Source organism: Limanda limanda, chromosome 16, assembly GCF_963576545.1.
Source record: "Limanda limanda chromosome 16, fLimLim1.1, whole genome shotgun sequence".
NCBI lineage: Eukaryota > Metazoa > Chordata > Actinopteri > Pleuronectiformes > Pleuronectidae > Limanda > Limanda limanda.
This window is the reverse complement of record NC_083651.1, coordinates 24861262-24885850: the sequence shown is the minus strand read 5'-3', so window position 1 is coordinate 24885850 and position 24589 is coordinate 24861262.

Below are 24589 nucleotides of genomic sequence, written 5' to 3'. Positions count from 1 at the left end.
CAGGCCTAACCTAGATTCCAACTAATGAAAAACTGATTTTCATCCAGGTACCTGAATGTTAATAGCTGAGAATTCCCCTTACAGCTGCAGATGAACTAAAAGAACTTTAAACCTGTACTGAATAATATTTCATTTTTAGACATAGCATTCCCTCTTGCAGTCGGCCAGTGTTGCTGTCAATGCTTTGTCATTTTGTTTCTACCTGTCAGACACTTGTCGTGGCCTCGACTCCCCTCTCAGACAAACTCAAAGGGCTGCATTGTCACAGCGTCATTCAACAGGCATGAAAAAGAGAAAGAGAAAGGTCTGAAGGAAATCACTCCTGTGCTTCCATGCATTCCTCCTATTTGACTAGTCTTTGGTGTGAAACCGCTCAATATTCTGGGTTTGGAGCAGCTACTCTCTCAGATCAGTGGAGACTGAATAGATTAAGTCAAGGTTTACGCTGAGGCGTGGTTGAAATGCAAATATTTCAAGGCACTGAAATCAAATCATTTCAGCACCTGCTGAAGCCAAAAGAGAATTTATTTCTCCCTTTTTTTTTCTCACCGGTACCTGCCTGGGGCAAAAAGTGGGAGGACTGGATAGGTCCACAAAGCATGTTCCCTATGTGCTAATCCAGTGAACATGTGGTGCTTGAAGGAGACTTAAAGGTCCTGTGTGGAAGATTTGGTGAATGGGATCGATTGACAGACATTTAATATAAAATAAGTGAGTGTGTTTCATCTAAATTAAACAAATAGTTGTTTTATTTACCCTATTGAAATACTTTATATTTATATCAGGGTTCCTCTCTATGGAGGCAGCCATGTTATAGTAGCAGGTTCTCTTTCATGTTTGGAAGGGGAGGATGAGGTGAGGGGGATTCAGCTTCCACATGCAACTTCGCCAATTTATCTCACTAAATTCTACACACTTCAACTTTAAAGAGACATATTATGTTTGGGTTTATTTCAGTTTGTCCCTTTAAATGGCCGTGGCAAAATGGCTTAACGACGCCCCCCCGAGCCCCCCGGAACGCGTTCACATTGACCGATCTTCACAAAAATCGATACACAACAAAAAAGTCTAAAGGGGCATTATGAAAAACGCAACAGGAAGCCAACCATTTTGCATTTAGTGGCCATTTTGGCCATATTCATTTAACTACTTTTTATTTTTTATTTTTTCATTTAACTGGAATTTAGCTCTCTGTAAAGGTGCCTATCAATTTAACATTTAGCTGCTTTCAGAATTTTCATATCTTTTCTGGGGTATAAAACAGGTACTTCCTGACCTGGTGATCAGTGCTTGTGTCAAAGTAACTTTAAGTCAGTGATTTGGAGCTCCTTCATCAGCAAATTGGACTCATCAAGGGACAATGATGCAGAGGACATTGGTCTTGTGATAGCAGGTAAGTGACATGAGGACCTTGGGATGCCTCAAACAAAGTACTTTCTTGTTTGATTGTTAAACAGCATGCACAAGCAGCATGATTCAAAGCCTTCCCTGAGAATGGCCTCCCTGATCTTTCCTTGGTCATCAACTGACACGTATTTGGTCACTCTTGACCCTTACTCAGTTAATGCTGTGGTTGGGTTGGTGGTCATACACAGCTGTTTCATTCATTCTCCCTGGATCTTTGCCACTTAACCGATGTAGTGAACCCACAGCTGCTGCATATAATTTCTCATACAATTGTATTTACCTTGTGTATAAATCATCACCTTTATATGAGTTAATGGAACAAAACTGAACACCTCATTAAAGACCAATCACACTATAACAAAGTAATGACATAAGTTTGTTGCCATGGTATTATGGCCATGCAGTGTAGCCTCCTGTAGTTTTAGGGACTGCCATCACTTCAACAGTATTGCAGACGGGTAAGTGCAAATATAGGAATGAGGATATTATATTTTACACAGCAAAAGGGATATTATTTTTAGAACTTTTCTACTTGATAAAGCAGATTTCCACTGTCTTCTGCATGGGATCCCTGAGGTAATCCCACTTCACTTTATGTCAGTATGTAACAGGAGCTACTCAAAGGTCCTCACCTCTGTTAGCACAAGCTCAAGACCTAAAATTGTCAGTGAAAAGAGAAGACCTAGTTATTCTAACAATGAGCGGGTAACACTTGATCAAATAAATTATAGCTAATGGTAAGAAATTATACATACAATAGAATGATCTTTCATCACAGAAGATTTATTTGATTTCAGTGCATTTATGTGTATATATTATGTATCTGTGTGTGACAACCATGATATATGTCTCTGACATTTACTTCCTTCATTTTTTATTCTCATTTTTACCATCCCAGTATAAGCTTCTAGTACAATGCTGTGTGTCATCAGGTAAAACAACTTCTCAGGTGGGCAGTAGTGATGATATATTTGCGATGTGGTTGAAACATACACATGTACACACAAACACACCCGCACACACAGACAGCACACACCCAACCAGGTTCCCGACATTATTAAAATGGATGTGCTGGCATTCATTTCTTTGGCACACTCAGAGGTGGAGTCAGGGTGCTTCTGTGTTTTGATCCTGATTTTATTTCAATATTCCTTTATTTCTTTCCTCCCGTCTCTTCTCCGGGTCCATGTGTGCTGTGACAGATACAGTGGTTGGGTGACAAACACGGGTTTGAATGTGTGTGTGTGGATAAGGGAAGAAGAAATCTTTCTAAATGTCAGTTTGGCAATTTCATTTTTCTCCGAGCCATTAAAAGTTTGTCATTTGGCAATCACACTGTGTCAGGCTTTATTCGTTTCCTGAGGATTGCTCTATTTTACTATGCCCTAACAAATATTCACAGGGAATGAGAGAGCTCAGGAAATGTGACACAAAATGATAACATTGCAGTTAAGTATGTGTGTGTTCTTTGGTGGTCTGCCGTGCTCATCTCTGATTCTGTTTGTAATCCCGAACAAATTGCAACAGTTTTTCCAAAAAGTAAAGTGCATAGGCTATTTGTTTCAGAGTTCTCTTAATGTTACAAAAGGGCCAAATGCAGCACTTTTTGTTTTTATAAGTGTGAAATAAAAGGCTTCCCATAAAGAAATTGCTCAGCATTTTGGAAATTCCATTTATTCGTTATCTTTGTGAGAGATGTACTAGTCAGGGTGTGTTTTATAGCCTCTTTACCTGACGACTTGTAGCAAGGGGAAACAGTTGTGTCTATACGCAGGATGTCATACATCTATCACCACATTGAGTTGGCCTTTTTTTTTCACAATTGTAAAGACGTAGACCCTCCTACTTCTGCCTTGGTATGTTATTAAATGAGTTAAATTGTTTGCATTCCTTATTTTAGTTTATATGTCAATTTAAGTGATATCAATCCTGATTCCATACATTTTATTATTTTGTCAAAATATAACAGAGGGCAATGAGTTATTTTGGTACTGATAGACGATAGAGAGCCCATGAGCTACAAAGAAAAGTTCAACTATAAAAAGCTGCAAGGATAATTGAAATTCTGAGAGAGGACAGACAGGTTTGTGGCGGCTGTGGTTGATGGGTAGAGTGGTCATCCTCCAAACTGAAGGTCGGCGGTTCGATCCCCAGTCTGAACCATCTGCATGCCGAAGGGTCCTTGGGCAAGATGCTGAACCCTGAATGGCCCCCCATAGAATAACAAAGTGCTGTGATTAGATGCACTGTTTGAATGTGTGTGTGAATAGGTGAATGTTAAATTGTACTGTAAAGCGCTTTGAGTGGTCATCATCAAGACTAGAAAAGCGCTATATAAATACAAATCCATTTACCATTTGAATGCTTTGGAAGATCACAACCATGGCAGCCCAGGAGTTCAAGCTGTAGGGTGCAACATGGCCCAGGCAAGAAAAAAGAACACCATGTCTGATCAAAGATTGAGTGGCATGGTATATAATGTATTACGTTCATTTGAACGCCTATTTGCACCTCGGTATTACAAAATTACAGACTCCACATGAACAATACAGGATTCAACACTTATTTATTTTTTTTAAACGTGCATGACATTTAGTCATTTGTTTAATGGGACAAAACTACTGTGAGCACGTGATTTTGATTAGCAGAGACGATAATTAGATTAGATATTGAGATCTTTAAATAAACATATTGAAACAAAAAGGTGTTCACTTGTACTTGAGCAACAAGTAGATCTCTTGAGAAAAAGTTACCTGAGCTCCCACTGACGTTCCTGTGAGATCCGGCACATGTGTGAACTCATTTTTAATCATACATCGCCCAACAACGGGGAAAGGGAGGCTGACCCTTGTTAATGTAAGTTTACATTTGGATGGTTTTGCTGATTTATTTAGGTAAATGATTTTTGGTTGGTTTTATTACTCTGCTTGTTGAAGGAGAAATCTGTGTATATTGGTTTGTATCATGTGTGTTGAATTATTGTGTTAGTAGCAATAGAGGCAATTGTTTTTTAATCCTTTATTTGGATCGATGGGGTTGTGTAATATAACAATAAACCCCAACTAAAATTGGTGCCTATATGTCAGGGATAATAGTTTACTGGGCTTAAAAAATAAAAGTGACATGAATATAGTTGTAATTTAACAACTCATGCCTTTGGAGTACATTGTTCGGATTCATCTGGCGTAAACCCGTTTCTTTACAAATTCAAACGATCCATATTGTCATTGTAAGGATGTTAGCAGTGTAGGTCGAATACAAACATCCCTCCACTCCCATGGTTTCAAGACAATAACATATAATATGTGTGTTTGTTCTATTCTGCCAAAATGGGGTTTGGTCTGTTTCTCGTTGATGCCATTATCCTCCAGGTTCTAATGGCAACTCATGTCTGCTGTGCTGGGTGTCAACATGGCTAATCTACTCTGACAAATATATCACTGTCATTCCTTTTGACCTTGGTAGTATGATATCAAGGTGCAGTGCAATACACTACACACAAACACACTTTCCATGTATTGCTCACACTGCTGAGATTGAAGAAGCAAACACCTATGGAAAATCCAGCCCTTCCAGAAGCAGCCAAACAGTGAAAGACACACACTGCTGAGATTGCTGCATCACGCTAATTGGCAAAAGAGCTCAAGAGTTCAAATGTACATATAGCATCCAAACTATTATGGCTTGCTTGGCAGTTCTGTCTCCCTCCACCTGCTCTAATCCAAAGCTAGGAAAAAAAGGGAAACAATCCCTGTGAAAGATGTAACCCTGTGAGAAAAACAAAAGCTGTCATAAAGAAAACAAAAAACACAAGGGTGCGAACGGGGACAGAATCAAAAAAGCAGATTCCTTGCATGTGCCTCCACACTGGAACCAAATCACAGATATAATATGGAAACAAATCAGATGAAAGACTCTGTGGCATATTGTAACCAAGGGGGCCCTCTCTCATTTTGGCAGAATAGAACAAACACACATATTATATTGAATGGAGTAAAGGTCAGGGTCTGCAGCATCCAGGCTGGAGTAAGCCCACCTTCAACATGCTTTCCAGCTTGTTATGCATCAGTTTTTATTCGGCAAACATTCCTCCATGACAGTTGACCTTATCTCAGTAGCCTGAAATAGGGTGTCTGGGCACTTGATTGAAAGCAAATTCATTTTATGAGCTGTACTGTAATATGTTAAGTTAATTCCCTGCTAAATGTCAGGTGAAATGGTGGTTGGGGGTTTCTCTCCGGGCCCTTTCTTGGTGTTCTAAACAATGTGTTCCACCTGATGGGGCTGAGACTATATACCTGATTTTAATAACTCTCTTGTTTCACACCATTTGTTAGGCTGGTTTCCAGCTTGTAAAATATCATTCATTTCCAATTCATTGGAGCACGCTGTGCTTGCTGTGTTGGTAGCATTGCCATCACTAAATTAGAAATATCATTAATAAGCTTAAGGGCTTCCCCACAGTTCCTTTCATGTTTTATTTTCCATGTGTCCCATGAAGGTTTTGCAGTTGGGACCAGTCCAACTCTATAGGCACCACCTTAATGTGATTTATACGCTCATTATCTGTTAGATTGATTTTGGGCGGAGTCTCATGTAGCAATAAGCACTAGATTGCTAAACTAATTGATGTATTATTATTTTTGAACACTTGGCTTAGGAGTTAGAGCAGCTTGTCAGCTAATCATTGGATCCCCAGACCTTCTAGTCCACTGTCAAACTGCCAGACACAAACCCCAAATCACCCCTGATGGTTCTACCAGCAATGTGTGTGTGTGTGTGTGTGTGTGTGTGTGTGTGTGTGTGTGTGTGTGTGTGTGTATGTGTGAATTAGTGTAGTTTAGATTTATTTTACTATATTTTTAGAAACTAATGTCTTTTCAAGCAGTAGTTTGAAACGTTCCTTGTAGCATGTGCTGAGGAATAACACTTATTTAATCCCAATGGTCAAACATAATTACAGATACAAATATTGCATTTGCTTGAGCTTTATGGATGGATGTGTGCGTGTGTATTATGTTATGTTATACGATCTCCTTATGAAGGTTGTTTTTACACTTGTTCTACTTAATTTTATACTTCAAACTCGATCATGCAGTGAGATATCCTCTGCCTCATTGCTCTGGTGATATTGAGCACCCACAGTGTTGTCTCTTTCTCTCATTGCTGTTTTTTGGACTGTGTAATTTAGTCATTTACTTTGATCCCAAAAACATTTTATGGAAAATATTTTTTACCCGTGTCTGTGTGTGTTAGTGTGTTAGTGTGTGTTTTTACAAAATGCAATTCACCTTAACACATGGACAGATTCTTGGCCAGTTAGACACAAAAGTAATGGGCTGAACCACCATACTGGCCATAATACTTTTAATTGTTTAATTGCCCCCAAATAGTCCAGCTAGTACAACTCAACAACGACCACGTGGCCTGACTTGGGATTGGAGGTTGAGGATGTGATATTCTGTATTAACTACACTGCTATTTGAGCATGGAAGGCATATGATTCCTTCAGAATAAAACAAAATGACGGCGACTCCACATGAATAACCATAAAATAGGAAATGTGCTGATTCAAGGTCAGATAGATTTCCCAACATAAAGACCAAACTGTAAGGTGACTAAACATATTGTACACTGTTGTTTATCCTGCCCAGCATGAATACAGAACTTATCCCAAGCTTACTAAACTTAAAAGAAAAAGGTTCGTAGAGACGTGGCCACGCAGATGGTTAGAACATGGTGCCAATAAAGCCAAGGTTGTGATTTCAAACCCCAGGAGGTCATTTTTGTGTGCTCGTCATTTGGTTTTGATCAGTTTGTTTTTGTCTTAGTAAGATGAAACTAACTAACGGGGTAGATCCAGGACTCTTTTTTGTTGTTGTTGTGCTTGCTTTGACATGTTGTGGGGAATGGCACCTCTCTACTTACACATACTACTATAATCCTGTTGTTTTGATTATTTGATTAAGTTAATTCTATCTCAGAATTTATTTTGTGCAGGATGAACCATGATGTTGAGTCAGGTCTTACCTAGGTTGGTGTTTGCCAAGTAGAACAAGATGAAACGGTTGGAAACATCCTTTTGTGCGGACCATCCTTTGCACATGATGCCTGATTGACGTACATAGAGCATGGATGTTGGGTACGCTTTTAATTAATGTGAATTTGTATGTGTATTTTAGAATTTAATATCCTCACTCTGTGTATGAATGGAGGCCATACTCTCAATCCAGTATTAACAGTTATGTACTGTATGCCAGAAAGTAACAAGTAACTGTAAAATATAATCTGCAAAATAACTGGGCAATGATAAGGTTGTTGAACATCAAGGTGCATTGACAGTGTTGCATGAGAAGAAGACAATAAGGAAATCCAGTCTGTGCTGGTGAGAACCAGACAGTTTATTGCATTAAAAAAACGGCAGAGCACACACATAGAATCTGCAGCAGTGTTATCATTGGATCCTCTCAGACATTCGCTCCCAACCAGAGGAAAGAAGTGGAGTCCTGGCATTTGTTCTTTTCAAACAGAGCAGGACAAGCAACTGATAATTGATGCTTGGCAAACAACGCATGTAAGTGGGGCAGGGGCCTGGAAGCACAGGGATACTTTCCAGATGAGAGACGTTTGCTTTAAACATTTTGTTTTTATTGTCAGGGAATTTGTATCTTTGATGGTGGAGGGGCAGAATATCTGGAGAAAGTTAACAGGCTGCTCCGCTAGACTTGAGATCTAAGTTGAGACAGATGTGTTCAGATGTGTTATTGGCTCTTCACTCATGGGCAGTTTATTGTGTGGCTCTCTGATGCTTTGACGTGAGTGATTTACGTGTCAGAAACCATCAAACTTAAGGAGGAGAAGAAGTGACTCTGATGATCTCTTTTGGTCATTGGGGCTGAGCTGTGACTATCACGGTCTCAAAACATCCCAGCGTCTCCCTTGGACCCCCCCCCCAGATGTTCATATTTAATATTGATAAAATTTCGACAAAATCGAAAAAAATGTCTTCCTGTTCCAAAGAAAAAGACAAAAGGTGTTGATTTGAATTGACTTGTGTTGAATAAACAAAATTAGTGTGTGAGTAGATGTTTGTGTGAAATGTAATTCTGTAATTTTGTTTCTACTTCCCTTTGCTCGACTATAATTACAGTGATATGCTACATTGCAACTGGCTTAATATCTTTCTTCAATTGTGGGACATTTGTTGCCTGTTTCTTGATTAGGAATCAGGGATTGTGTGTGTGTGTGTGTGTGTGTGTGTGTGTGTGTGTGTGTGTGTGTGTGTGTGTGTGTGTGTGGTTGTGTGTGGGGGGTGGGGGGTTTGTACATTATTCATGTCTGCCATGTCCCATGCTATGCTTTGATAGTTACATTTGCTTTCTTTCAGCCCTGTTTGTTTTTGTTGTCTCTCTTGGGCTGCAGCAAAAATCTGCAGTATACACAGCTGTGGACTGTGGTTATACGGATGACAAATAATGATCCACCAAACTGTACACTGAGGTTTTGCTGAGTGAGTGCTTGATGCAGATGATGGGAGGAAAAGGAACACACAGGAGGTCCAATAAACTAAACTCCCAGCCAACTGGGGGCAATCCAAATTAATGAGCAATGGATTGACCAGTTACTCTCTCCTGATCAGCAGCCTGGGAAAAGAAAAAAGTTCATAGCTTCAATGTTGGGCAGGAAGAATATGGATATTTTCTACTGATTAATCAGAGCTTTGGCAAGAAGATCAGCCAGGTTTCTGCTTCCATATACTTCTTTATGAGATATGTGTTTGCATGAGTGGCTACCAGAAAGAACCACAGTCTGGTGTGTGTATGTGTGTGTATGTGCTGGGGTGTGATATTGGGTTGAGAGCCAGGCCCAGGCGGGATATCAGGTGGCCTTTTAATTACTCCTCTGGTAGGGAAGGTAGGCAGTGGATGAGAATGACAGATGGATACTGTGACTTCGCCTATCAAGGTCTAGTGAGCCAGAGCACCTTGAGAGCCCTTCAGACTAACAATAGAAACCCTACTACTATGTGGATAAAAAGTAGCTTGAACATGAAAAATATAGCCTCAAGTCTGCCCCTCCACACAGAGGTGCCCCCTTGACCTGCATACCAGCTCCTCAAGACACACAAACAGTTCTCCCCAGGGTGACGCCCACCTCCCTGGGCTCAGAAACCCAAAGCAGCTGGTCATCCATCTGGGGCTCATCAATTGCCCTGGAGAGCAAAAACAGTCCCCACCGTGGCAAAAAGGGCATGCGTTGTGCATTATCACCACCACCTACACTACCCCTTCTCTCCTTTTTCCACTGCTGCCCTGCCAAGCAGCCATCGACTATCCCCCCTGCTGTCCCCAAACCACAGCAAAGAGCGCAGCTATGCTCCACTGCTCAAGAGGCCGTTGCTGAAACTATTCTTATTTAAGCTGTATGATGTTAAGCATGTGGGAATGTGAGCAGTAAAGACTGTGGCTGTCTGTATGAGCTGTTTATGGCAGTGATCATATTAAACGTCCTCATGCTGGAGACACAATCAGAAAGGGAGACAGAACATGGGAGAGAAATGTAACATTCCCCTTTAAATGTAGTTCACATTTTTAACTGAAATAAAAAATCAAAAGTAAATACTTTAACCCTAATCTTAACCCTAACCACATCAATGTGTGTTCCCATCCACTAAAGCTAGTGTGTTAAACCTCACCCATTGAGCACATTGAAAACCATGTGAAAAACACTTGGCATCTGTTGGTTTGATCTGTCAATTTTAGGAAGTTTTTGTGGAGCTGAAATTTGCAAGAAAGTTTAAGTCATGTGCTCCATGATTTGTTCCTTGAGTCTGCTCATATAATACACTTTGTCACATCCAGACAGCTGCGGTTCAGAAGACTGAGTGGGTTGTACCCTAACCAGAGGGTCTGTGGTTCAATCCCCAGCTCCTCTGGTCTGCGTGCTGAACTGTCCTTGGGCAAGATGTTGAACCATCATATTACATGTGATGGCTGTGTGTCAATGGAGTGTGATAGAAAGAAAACAGCTGATAGCAGCTGTATGAATGTGGCGTTCAGTGTAAAGCACTATTATAATTACTTTCCATTCCAACATGTTTTTTTTTACAATACTTTGTGAAGAAGCCGAATTTAAGTTTATTTATATTCATATTATTTATTTATTTTTGTGTTTTAAAGCATGCGCCCTCCTCATGTGGTGAGAGCAGGCGCTAAGTTATGAGTTTGAGTTGCATTACGCATAATGTGAAAGGTTGGTAGAGCATAAACCGTCATTGACCTGAGTCCTATCTTCAGACTTTGTAGTTTTGTGTGTGTGTGTGTGTGTGTTTGTGTGTGTGTGTGTGTGTGTGTGTGTGTGTGTGTGTGTGTGTGTGTGTGTGTGTGTGTGTGTGTGTGTGTGGGATGTCCATGTCCATGTTTAGTGACCTTGGCTAAGTTATTGTCTGAGGTAGGGAAAAGAGAGGAAAAGATGTTGTGTTACTCCTAGTTTTTATAAATATATCATGCAATGGCATTAAAATAGTAATAATAAACCATTATGATATCCTAATTGTGTTTCTCACTATTACATATATTATGATGGTGTTTTCTTGTTGTACCTTTTACTTTGTTAAGCACCAAGTTGTTTTAAAAGTGCTGTATAGATAAAATTGGCATTGACATTTAAACAAATTTGTATATAATGTATTTCTGAAAATGTCAGATTAAAGTATAAAGACTTAAACTTGTCGCAGTTTAAGTCTGTTAGGATGAGAAAAATGTCAGACGTGAACCTAAAAGCACGACACTTGAGCAGGTTTAGGGAATAACAAGAGTTCTGCTTTTATTGGAACGATCCGGGGGTCAAAAGCCAGGCAGACAGTCAGGTAGCAAACAAATCCAATAGGGAGCAGGCTAAAGGGAATCCAGGGTCCAGAAGGCAGGTCAGAGCAGGGGTCAGGCAGAACAATGACGGAAGGGATAACGCTGGAAACCTATAGGAACAAACACGTTAGACGATCTGGCAGAGAACAGAGGAAATTAGTTGCTATATATACTGGGTGACTAATGACTAATGGTAAGCAGGTGAGTCTGGGGGTGGGGCAGGTAATGGGATACGTGAGACGAGGTGATGCAGAGCAGGGGGGAGTGGCTGAATTCTGAAACGACATGAGAATTAGTACATGTAAAAAATAAGATGAGACAATGAAAATGTTATGAGCTGACTGAAGTTGAGACAAAGTCTGGTATACTGTTAACATCTCTGTTCATGTTCCCAGTGTTCAGGTGTCTATGCAACACAACATGTTACCATTTAACTGACTCCTTGCTTCAGTTTACTTTAGGTAGCAGTATTGTGTGAATGCCACAGTCTTTCACAGTGTAACCTGCAATAACATTGTAAGACAATGATTAAGGAATCTAAAGTTTTCTAAATATTTGAGTTACTTTGAGTAATACAGTGGAACACCTTACACATTCTATGGACGTAATGTACTCCACCATCTGTCGTGAAATCGTTTGAATTGACCCTGGCACCACTGCACGCCACATATCTGTAAGGTCCATGGTTCAGTTCCCTAGCCAGGGACTGCTTGTTGCATTTCATACCCTTCTCTATGTTGTTGTGTCCTCTCTCTCTCTTTCCAGACTGACGATCAAAGAATAATCTTCATGGTTTCATGATTTGACTACTGTGTATATGTTTATGTGCAATACATTAGTGCACCATAATACCCAGTACTTGGTGCAGCAGCGTGTCCAGTCTGTCAATCAGCTGCTCGTCTGTGTTCCATTCAGTGACCCCTCAAGCTAAACATCAAGGGAAAATAAACTGATAGAGATGGTGAATCTGTGATTTCCCAGTGGAAAGAGATGAAACAAGGAAAAAGTGTAGAGCACAAGAAAGAACTGGAACTGAGTAACTTAAATATAATCACTAAAGAAGAATGTAGTACTTCAAACTGATAAACAAGGAGTACTGTTCTTCCCTGGTATAGTTGCCATCACGGAATCACTGAGCAAGGCCTTTCACTCTGTAAACAAATTGTAATCAAAACACAAAGGCTGACAATTGTATGGAATGTTTCAAGCCAGGCTTGGCAGAGTTCACCTCATTGCAGACAAGGAATGTATTTTCCCTCCTTATTTTCTTGGTTCTCCATGACTGCATTTGATATATACCTCATCTGGATGTCCAGGGAAATACACAAACACAAGCTCCACTTCTACACATGTCGAGAGTTAGAAACCACATGTAATCACACAACTGTACCCAAAGAAAAAGTAAGCTTTGCTACTTGCTATTGATTGAGAGGTAGAAATTTCCTTTACTTTAATTCCTGGATGCCATCAAGCACAGAACTTTCGTAAAATGTTTACTAAGATGAAGACAAGTAAAAAGAAACTATGGGAGGAAGTCTAATTTTCATGGTCATAAATCACACAGGCTCTGGAGCATATTAATAAAAGTCAATGAGTGCCTCATTCATTAATTTAGGTTTAGAGCAAAGCAAGCCTGGTGGGGTCTTTTGGACCTGATCAGACCCACATTAGCTTCATCTTGGCACTGGTCTATTGTGTGACGCTACAAACGTGGACAAAACAGGAAGTGCACTGGGTCTTTCAGACTACTTATCTTTTTCCCGTTGTTCTGATTAGCTGTCTCCAAGGAGACCAGACTTTAGTGCTGCAAATGTGTGAGTGCAAAGTGGGTGTGTTGAGAAGAATCAGGGAGCAAAGAGATGGTGAAATCCATCAGTTATGAATTTAAAAAAAGAAAATTGTGTATGTGTCTAATGTTAATGTGCGGGTATGAAACCCTAACCCTCTAGAGTAGCTAAATGCTTAATCAGTGTGATTTTGCCAACATTTGTTAGATCTTTACCAGGGGGCTACGCGTGGGTGTCATCCATGTTAATTTCCGAGAATGACAGCTGTGAGGGGGACGGTAAAAATGGACAGTCTGTTGTTAAGAGATAAGGTCCTGGTTACAGGTTGGCTATGAGACAAGACGTGACATCTAAGGGGACCAAGCCATGCTGAGGTAGACCGAGGACTTTCATTTCTTTCACGCCTGTCCTACACACAGACACACACACACACACACACGGGCTCACACTGACACTAATACACAGTGCTGGTTTATTGGTTGGCCCCTGACCTGGGGCAATCATATCAGACCCAGCTATAATGTCTGTAAGTGTGTCTGCTAGCCATTAGTGGGTCTATGGCCAGAGGGATCAGAAGTATCAGGCAATAAATCATTTTTTTTAAATTTCATTTATTTGACTTGTCCAGTAGTGTGTTGATCTTGGTACGCAATGCCGTGGCGGGAGACAACAATGTGCTACTCTAAGGTCATGAGTTCAAATCCCACATCAGCATTTGTTGAGATAGAAACCAAAATGGGCTGCGCTTGACTAAAGTACTGAACTTGTTGCATATGAAAAGTCAAATAAAACAAAAAACTCTATATGTCCACAGACCTTTTTAGTGCTTGTGTCTGGAAAATTTAGACAGCATGGCTTTTACGTTTTTAGGAAAAACCCATACAAAGACATCTTCTGCTGTCAACAATACCCACAGATGTTTTTTCCCAGTCTGGTATGGAAGAACCTGACCGGCCTCCACCGAGCCGTGACTTTAACTCCATCCAACACCTTGGGGATGAAATGGAATTATTGCACCTGAATTGGATCAAATTCCGGCTTCCAGGGTCCACACATCTGGTGGAACATCTTACCAGAGGTGTGGAAGCTGTAAAAGAAGTAGGTTAATACCCATAGTCTAGAAATCATATGTACAAATTTCACATAAGGTCCCAATGTGAAGATTATGACCACTCTGACTTTGTTTAACTTTATTCAAATTATGTCAATTCATGTTAGCTGATTTAATGTTGTGAGAAGAAGGACCCCTAACCCTTATTTTTTTTAAACCATTATGTGCAAATGGCCTAACAAGGCTATTTACAGTCAAGATTTAAAGTTATTTAATTTATGTATTTGTTTTTTTATTCCAGACAATTCAAATAATTTACAGAGGAGCAACACTTTTTCATGCAAATTAATCTGTATATAAATGTAATAATCTGTATGGCAACATGAATTACCGTTGTTTTGATATGGATGTAGCTATGTAGCTTGCAATGTAGCTGTGTTTCTTTGTTGAGCCAAGGAAACAGCCACCACCAGAAAAGTGATGGAATGATTTGAAGATTTAGGCACTGATTTAGGCTGAAACAAGAGTTTGCTTACATTGAGTTTCATAGTGCAGCATTAACTGGATGCTTAGTGTGTTATCCTGTCACTGAAAATGAACAGACACCTTGCTTTCATCAATCAAATTGATTGCATCAGGGTCTGCATGGGAGTGGCCCGAGATCGTCTTATCAAAAGGTCCAATTAGTTCACATGCACAATGTTTTGATTCACAGCTTACTCACCAGCCTTCATATCACCAGCCAATTGCATCAGAGTTTTTTTTAAGCAAAACCAGTAAAAATAACATAAAGGAAATTCTCTCAGCTTCAAGATCTAAACAAAAACAATGTCCAGATCTATGGGGAAGTTATAAAAATTATTTCTCTAAGTCAAGATCAACAATCGCCGCTCTTCTACTGCACTGCGTGGTTTCACCATCGCGAGATCACTTAGAGAGAAGCCGAGACACTGAAGTGAAGTCACCCACCTCTCCCTCATTTTTGCCACAGATGCAAAGTGTGTCCTTTGTTTTTGTTCAGCAACGCAAATAAATGCTGGCTCCCATAACCAATTCATCTTTCACACAAGGGGGTTTGTATTGTGCTTTCTCCAGCTCCGGCCACGCACAATTTGTGCTCGACACTGCTGTGGGTGAAAAAAATCAGTCAAGGCAGAGCAATAACAACGGGTTTGTCTTCTTTTAGAGCTCCCCTCAATGGCTCTCTTTGTTTTTTTTATTGTTTTTATGTTCTTGAAGGGACTGCAGAGGCTTGCACAGCTGCTCATGCTGACTACAAGGTGGGATTTATTTAATTGGCGTTCATATGGGCGACAAATATTTTACCATTTACCTATAGACCATACAAAACCGGAATTTTGGAAAGAGTGCGTATAACGAGGAGAGTATGTTGGATAAAATGAGGCCAGGAGATGATGGTTGTCTGTTTTCCTGACAGCGTGATGATGGCATCCGGCACTTGATAATGGAATTTGCAGCTTTACATGACAATATTCACTCCTTGAAAGGATTTTGGCTGACAGCAGTGTGTTCGGCAGAAACTGTTTTCCTCACATTTCTTTTCCTTCACATTGTGGTGAAGAATGAATTATAAATATAATGTAATTCACACACGATTTTGGCACGTTTCATTGTTTGGCAGACTTATTGTTTTTGGCGGCTTTTCTATTAGTAAGTTTCTACCATGATGTAAAGTGTTATGGAGTCATCAACATACACTGGATTATAAGCCAATTAGTCATGTTACTGACAGCATTCTTGTTTATATAAGGAAACAACAGCCAACTTAACCAAGCTTTTGCTTGAGTTGTATATGTGGAATATTAAAGGTGATTTTATAGTCCTTATGCACTGCCTGCGTATCATCAAGTATTAATCCATCATGTCAGCATTATAATGTTATGAGTGGAGAAAAATAATTGCAGAAAAAGTAGATTTCATCAAGACAGAGGAGGGAGGTAAAAAGAAAAGACATATTTAGCTTGGAGGCTAAAACGTTACTGCACTCTCACTGAATGCCTCTTTCTGTCTGTGTCTCCTCTCAATATCTCTTACCATCCCTTTTTTTCCTCCCTCTCTCTTCTCAGGCACACATTTTCTTTCTCTCCATTCAGTTGCCTGTGGTTCAAGCATTGATTTATGACTGCTTACAGTGTGCTTCCCTCTCTGAAATTGGCTGGATATCTATGTCATTTTGCACAATTTTAAGAGCGTAACCTCAACTGTCTCTCACCTCAATGTCCCGAACCAAGCAGCACATTCACTTTAAGTTGAGCTGTGTTCAAAGGATATTTCCGAGTTGATTCAAATACTATATCAGTCATTTAATTTATACATCTGAAGTACTTCCTGTACAAGATGAAGATGGTTCGTGAACTACAGACATCTCACAGCCTTAATTGACTATTTCTCACAATGAACTGTATGTATCTTTAAAGGCTATAGGAAACTCTGAATAGACCAAACATTGTAATGTATATTTTACTTGTCAATAGTCTTTGTCTCTGTGGTAATTAAAGGTAGTTTTAAACATTAAGAACTGATCTGAGAAAATGTTATTTCCATTCACTTCATCCACTTGCTCCTTCGTTATTAATGACTTGGGGTCATATTAATATGAATGTGTGTAGGTGGAGGGGAGGGACCCCGTGCCCACACTTCCTGTACCACAGAGTCACTAGAGGAACAGCAGAGTAGAGAAAATGGAAAAAATATGGAGGAAAAGACCAAACAAAAAGGCAGAGAGAAGACAAAGAAAATATCAATATGCTAATACAGAACGGTCGGGAGCCGAAGCACTAGTGACTTGTTTTTTTTACTTTGGTTTTTACAGTGTTGGATCAAATAAAGGAGCACACAGGAACATGGGACTTTGATAACTGTATCTCATCAAATGCAGCTGGAGTTATTCACGGTAATTGAGAAGTTTGCAAGCAGACCTATAGCGGAAGTAGTCTAAGTTTATTTTTGGAACCCAACTCCCCATTATTCATCCATTTATAAAACTCTTGACAGATAAAAGGGTATTTATGTTGCATAGACACACACGCACGCACGCACGCACGCACGCACGCACGCACGCACGCACGCACGCACGCACGCACACACAACTAAGGAACTTAGATTTCCTAGATGTTAAACTCCTCAGCTTTTAACAACTTTTACTGCTGAATGTGAAAGTGTGTTATGGCCATTTGCAGCCTTGTTGGTGAGATGTGCACATACACACACACATACACACAGCACACCCAATCATAGACATACACAGCATTCCTTGGACAGTATAAAGGATTAAGGTCTGCGTAGCCTAAGGTAATGTCAAATGGAAAGAAATACCCGTGGAGACTTTGCATATATTTCTATAAGGGTTAAATAGGAAAACAGGACAGAACTCAGAATGCAGAGGATTGTCTCTGTACAAAAGCTTCTTCCTTAAAAACACCTCAAACACCACCTGTTAACTGAGGCCAGAGGCCTTAGTTAACGCTTCACCCTGCCATTAGTGCTGTTTATGTCCACCCTGTTTTGTGCAAATTACTTTCTTTTCCTTTTTATTCTCTTTTGTCCCCACGGACAAATATAAAGCGTCATTGGGTCTCTTGAAAATATGGATTCAAACTATTGTTATTAATACTATATCATAATAGTGCACAGCTGTCAGGGGAATTTTTTGGGGGGTTCAATATCTTGACCAAGGATCCTTTACAGACTTGAGGAGCCTTGGATCAGACAACTCACCTTCTGGTTAGTGGACGACCCGCTCTACCTCCTGAGCCACAGTTATCACTTCTATAGCATTAAATATGTAAAAACAAAAAAATCCATTACAACACTTTGCATTAAAACTTTTTAGTGACTCAGGCAAGCTGTGATATTGAAAGGAAAATTTGTGTTTTCAAGAAATGTCCGTCAGTATAGTATACTGTATTCCTGCCACTCACTTTGAAAAAATTATTTTCTTTAACGTCACCATAAAAAAAAAATGCTAAAAAAAATACCAAGTGGGAGAGGTCTGTAAGGATTACTTTTCTATCATTTCTTTTTTTCATTGCACAGCCAAATGCAGGGGGGTCTTGCACTAACATTGATCAGTGTGACTGATGAGTGCTTCACATGAAGTCAAGTGAAGTGAAACACCTCAGATAATACACCGAGACGGATAAAACAGTGAAGTGACAGCAGCACATTAGGACAGTCCTCTATCATTAACATTTCCCCAGTGTGAGCGACTCGAGGAGGGGTGCAGGTTGCCACTGCAGTGGCGGCTGTCCTGGCTGGCATGCAGACACAAGTGGGATCACCCAAACCTCTCACAGTCCCCGTGGATCAGTCTCCATGAGCTGATCAAAGCCATTTGACTCCTGCCACGCAGGGTAGTGATTGCTTCCATGCACTCACTGACACCACTCAGCTTGGCTAAAGACACCCTAATTAAAATGGAGAGTATGGGAAGAGAGAAATAAAGCTGCTCTCTGCGATTTCCCTGCCAGCCGCCAGTCTTTGTTCCCTCTTTCTTTTCTTTCTCTTTTACCGAGTGACCTTGCATTGAGTGTCACACCATTAATGTTGGGGGGAATCTTGAGGAAGAATCGTTAATTGCAAACGTTCCCTTTAACCTGTGTTCAGCGGCAAAACCATGAGCACAATGTCAATGCTAGAGCTGTGCATCTTTACATTAGGCTTTCGGCTAATGCAGAGGTTGATTCAAACCACAAAGCATGGCTTATATTCTGAGTTGAAGAAGTTAGACAGTGTCTTCAGGCAGAACTGCAACACTGATACCCCCAGAGACTTTGAGTTTATCAAATTTCTATTTAAAATTCCAATAGGCAGTTATAGGGGGAGAGGGATCCCCTGTCGTTGACCCAGACCGGGCTGTTCCAGGTAACCAGACTCTTTGTTGGTCGCTAAGCAGAGGGATCAATATCATATCAGGGCCCAGTGGAACACCTGACAGTTCAATTCCACAGCAAGCCTCGAAATCAATACCTTTGGAATAGTTTTGGACTTTCCCACAGGCTACCCACTGAAGTTAATCTATGGTGTCATTAGCCTGGGTCACAGTGTGCATGGTCATTACACTGTGTAACAATAAATGTTCATAAAAGACGACACGCTTCGTCCTCTTGTGCTTGACTGCAACCTCTAATTGAAGTAATTTCATTCAGGAGGGAGTATGGACGCCTGATCGACTGGTCGTGCCGCTCCTCTTTGTAATTCACATTCCGAGAGAATATGGGGAAGTGCTGGCATGTCAGACCTATCTAAGTGGTACAAAGCACAGGAAATTGAACAAGGTTTTATCAAGCAGAAAATGTGCTAAAGTGTTTAGTATATGCCAGACTGCCTAAAGGAAGGTCTGTTTACCCTTGAAACATAGTGGTAGTTAGTTTTACAAGTTATTCAACCAATCACCACTCTAGTTTTTAGATTCCCAGAGGGAAGAACCGTGGACATCCATCTTGATCGCTATTTATTTGCTAATTATTCCACAGCCAGCAGTAGTATTAACGGACCCTAATCCAGACACTGACCATCAATTACTAATGTAGAGAGAGGTAGATTGCAAGTACGGTCAGACAACACAATCAATAAGAAGGAATAAATAATTAAAGCCAGTTTGATTTTTTTGTGGCTTGGTCAAATCTGTTATACAAGAGTTAAAGCCACATAAATGAGCATGAGTTCCTCTTGAATGCTACACATTCTAAATGGAAACGATAGAAGAGGAAAAAGGAAAAAAGAGCCTCCCCCTATTTATCGAAGCTTAGCTGGAATGGCCTGTCAAAATATACCACGGAAACCCAGTGGAAAAATGACACAAGCGACTCTGGCTTTGAGTGGCACAGTGGTTTTGGACAGAACCCACTCCAAACTGGAATCTATTTTCTCATCTGTGGCAGCTGGGGGCAGGGGTTCTGTGAGGGGGCAGAGCAGGAAACGGCTAAGGAGGAGACTAACAGCTAATATTGCCTGGTAACTCTAGATTCAACTGCAATATCCCCAAGGCCACAGCTTGTTACTGTGGTTGGAATAAATGTTTACTAGATCCTTATCATTGGATTAGTGGAAGCTTGATATACCTGCCTACCTTCTTGTATGTTCTCTTTAGAATCTACTTATAGTACACTCAGCAGCATGACATCATATAATGAGACTAAATAGAAGTCAGAATTATTTTCCTCACAGTACGGTGCACTGGCCACAGAAAATAATTACTCTGTGGCCGGCAGAACATATTTGGAAATCCTGGTTTTTCAGGGATATCTGAAACTGGCTATTTTCGAGACAAAAATGTGGTTCGGGTGACAAGTGGCATCACTCCTTCCATTTTTTCTGCTTATAACCAAGCTATATAATTTACAGTACGGCTTGAAGCAGAGGTCCAAAATCATACATTTTCCCAACTCTCATTTGGTGGCTACAATGCAAGAGGAATAAATCAGTTTTAGGATTTAAAATATCAGTGGCTCAGACTAAAACAGAAAAACAACTTAAGGCCAATGTCTGTATTTTAAAGCATGATGTTCGCTAGGATTGTTCTGGGTTGTGTCTGTATTTTCTGATTTACTAAATAAAGTTGTATCAAAGACAGAAAGAAAAGTCTGGCTCGACCGGTTGGGGCGAGCAGAGAAAAATGGGGAGGAGAGGAAAGATGGATGGAAAGAGGGGAGGAGAGACAAGAGAGAGAGACAGGGGGGGGGGAGAGGGGGAGAGAGAGGAGAGAGATACCAGGAACACTTGTGCACCATCAGGTTTCAGCTCTGACTAGTTATAATTAAAACAATATGATTGATAATTATGGATGTAAAGATGTAACAGCAACAACAATAATAACAAAGATAATGATAATAATAATATTTTTTGTTGGGAGAGAGAGAGAGAGAGAGAGAGAGAGAGAGAGAGAGAGAGAGAGAGAGAGAGAGAGAGAGAGAGAGAGAGAGAGAGAGACCAACTATTGGAGGGGAAGTTGGTGACATGTAGTAACATTTTAAAATGTGGGAGCAGAGAGACAGAAAGAAGGGGAGAAGTGCTCGGTGCAGTAATATAAACCTATAAAAACCTTTATACTTGACTCGTGTTGACCTGGCTGCACTGGCCGTACATACTGAGCTGCAGGTCATACACCGAAGATTCACCAGATTCCTTGATCTACCGCAGACAAGATCTGTTTAGCTCATAGGTCTGTGGATGTTCCTCCTGCTTCCTGCAGACATTGAAGAGATTTACTACTGCGGCTATGTTACATAGCTTTGAGTTCCTGGTAATGTCAATCATTGTTCTATATGGTGATTTAAAAAGTTGTATCATCTCAAAGTCATTTTGATTTCTTCCACATGTTTGGTGGATAAGACAAAGTATGTTGTTTCCCTTGCACTTGTTTCCAGCCTTTCTTATTAGTGTACCCTGCTGCCTGAAAGCTGCACATGACTCATCACTCTAAAAACCTAAGTACTCTTAGAGGTCTGCATGCTGCATATACAAAGAGGAAAGTACACTCTATCCCAGCACCATAACTAAGTGAGGTTACCAATCTGAATATGTGATGCTATTAAAACCATTAGGCCTTGCTATGTAGTTGAGGTTTTGATTACAGTCATAATGTTTGGACATGTCCTATGACTGCATTATTAAATTAATATGTGTTGAAATTGTCATGCCTTTGTGGCTTCTGCATGTATCAAATTCATGTATAAATGATGCACTGACGAATAATTGAATTTACACAAACGCTTAAAGCAAATAAATCCTATTAACTTTTTTTCTTTCATGTGACAGCTTGATTTAGAAGAATTTCCACAAATCACTTTCAAATGAAATCCTAAGAAGACAGCCAGCATCTCTCTGCAGCAGCACAGCCCCGACACAGAGCTTTGCAGGAAGCCTGCTCCATAATGACTGTCGGCGTAAAACATGAGTTAGAGGGACGGGATTAAGGCCACATAAACAAACGTCTACAACTAAACCTTGGAAACAACAAGCAGCTAACAATAAAATGTGAGAGGTGGAATCTTTCACTGGACTGTGCCACGTTAAAATAATGATATTAAGTAATTTTATGTGAACAGTTAAAGTCTTTGAGTGAACATTTTTAGATATCTCTGTGACTTGCAACATAGTAGTTAGTTATTCAGTAGTTTATCTTAAGTGCAATTTCTCAGTCTTTGATAGTACTCAACTGATAGATCTAAATTGATGAAAGAGAAGCTATAATTTTCCATCTAGAAATAATGAAGTGATAATCTAAGAATCAATTTTTAGGTTAGTACTGCTGACCAATGTTTTTTTATATCTGATTCATTCATATACATTTTGAACCACTATAGGTTAGTGAACATTTTTTTAAATATTTTTTTATATAGATGTCTATCTATAATTAGCGCTCGCTGTATATTCATATTGACGTGCCGCAAATTAGATTAAAGCAGCTGGTAAATGGAAAGTAAATCAAAAACAATGTTTAAAGTTGCAGAATCATTTTCTTCATATTCATTTGATGGTTTTCTGTGTCAACTAGAACAGTAAACTGAATATCCTTGACTTTAAGACTGTGGCAAAGAAACATACTTAGTATAGTTATCGCAATAATGTAGCTATTGCAATACTTCATGTAGTTTATTAAATACACAAGATGAGAGCGGTGTGGATGCTATAGAATTGTTGAAAGGCCACATTTACAGAGCTAAGCAGAATCATGCAACAGATGTCTTTTGCTAATGAGTAATTGATTACATTTTTATTGATTTGTTGAATTCAATCATGTTGGCTCTGTTTTACTGCTGTGCCGAGGGGAGATTTGAGGAGAAGCCTTCTCATAGCTTCCATGGATCAGGATAGTTAATGTTTACATCAGAGGCCCCTCAGTTGCTGTAAGGCTACAAAGTCCAGGGCAGTGATGCGCCACATGGAGATAAGGGAAGAGACCAAAGAGGTCAGCTATCAAATACTTGACTATAAACTGAGGTTACCTCTACAGTTATTTTTATTTTGGGAATTATTTTAGGAATAGTCATTTTGCATTTACTAATTAAACATAGCCTCCTTCAATGGATACAATTAGAATGACATTTAGAAATATCCTGTCTCAAAAGTATGATGAAAATCCAGTCCATTCCAATTATTATTTTTTATCATAATGTCCCAACAAGACTGAAGTCTGCAGCATGAGTCCTGCTGGAAAAAAATTCCACATGCCTCCCATATAGCTTCCATGCATTTGCTCCATGAGAAACCTGTGGAACTAGTTCCTTGTTTGGGTGGCAATCGTCATTTCCAAATTCAAGGCTAATCTTATTATCTAATCTAATATTATATACATTCCTCTTTGATAATGCTCTATCCCTCTCTTTCTTTCTATCTCTCTCTCTCAATCTCATTCTGCAGGAATCTCTATAATAATAAGAATAATGACAATTCAAATAAACAAAGGTAAAACATCCCTGCATTTCTTTTGGATATCTGGCTGAACTTAACCTAACAAACGCTGTCAGGCTTAACAATCACATGACATTGTTATCAACTTGATAACTCAACCCAGGTTCTTTAGATATTAGCATGTTCACATAAAAGTGGGGCGGGATTTACAGCATATGACCAATCACTGACATGGACAAGTGTACTGGAGGGCCAAGGAAAAAGCTGAGTCAGGCACGAGTAACACACGATATGTAACACACGATATGTCAGTGGTGATTTTATTCATGTCAGTCGTGTTTTGATCTTAAATCCTGTATTTTTTAAAATACATGTTTGTGTGCTACTGATTTGAAACAGCAAATATATTATCGTGCAATGCCACCTGGATTACATCTTTACGATGTCACAGCTCAGAATAGGAACAAATCAAATGCACAAGTCTGAGATAACAATATAATTCAGTCCAAATTACCTAATGTTGAGTCAGATGTGGCAGACAAATGGAGCAGGGAAAATCAGAAGGAGTAGTATAATGGTGTTTACTTGGCACACTTTGGATTATTAACACCAATCAATATCTGTTTGAATGCCACATCCTGTCAGTGTTATTGCTGCATGTTCATTTCTGTATGGCCTCAATTTACCATTGCATTAAGGCTTCATTAGAGGTCTCATGAGCATGGCAATGAGTTACGTGTTCCAGTAAGATGTGAATCCAGTCAAACACCTTGGGGATGTAGTAGAACAGGGGATAGGAATCATGGATGGTCTACGTGAAGCAGATTCCAACATGTTGTAGAATCCATTGCATGAAGAACCGAGGCTGTCTGAGAGCAAAAGTGGGAATTACCCAGTGTAAGTGCATCGTCCCAGTGAGTGTATATACATGGAAGTGATTAGAGGATAAAGACTAGATGAGTATTTGGGTGAGGAAGTGTCAGGTGGCTGAAAAGTGGGACGAGTGGGCTGGCAGGTAATAATAATGGCATAAACAGGCAATGAAATAAATAATGAACTATGATGAATGACAATAGGTAAAAACGCTTTTGTTAAAAGATTCA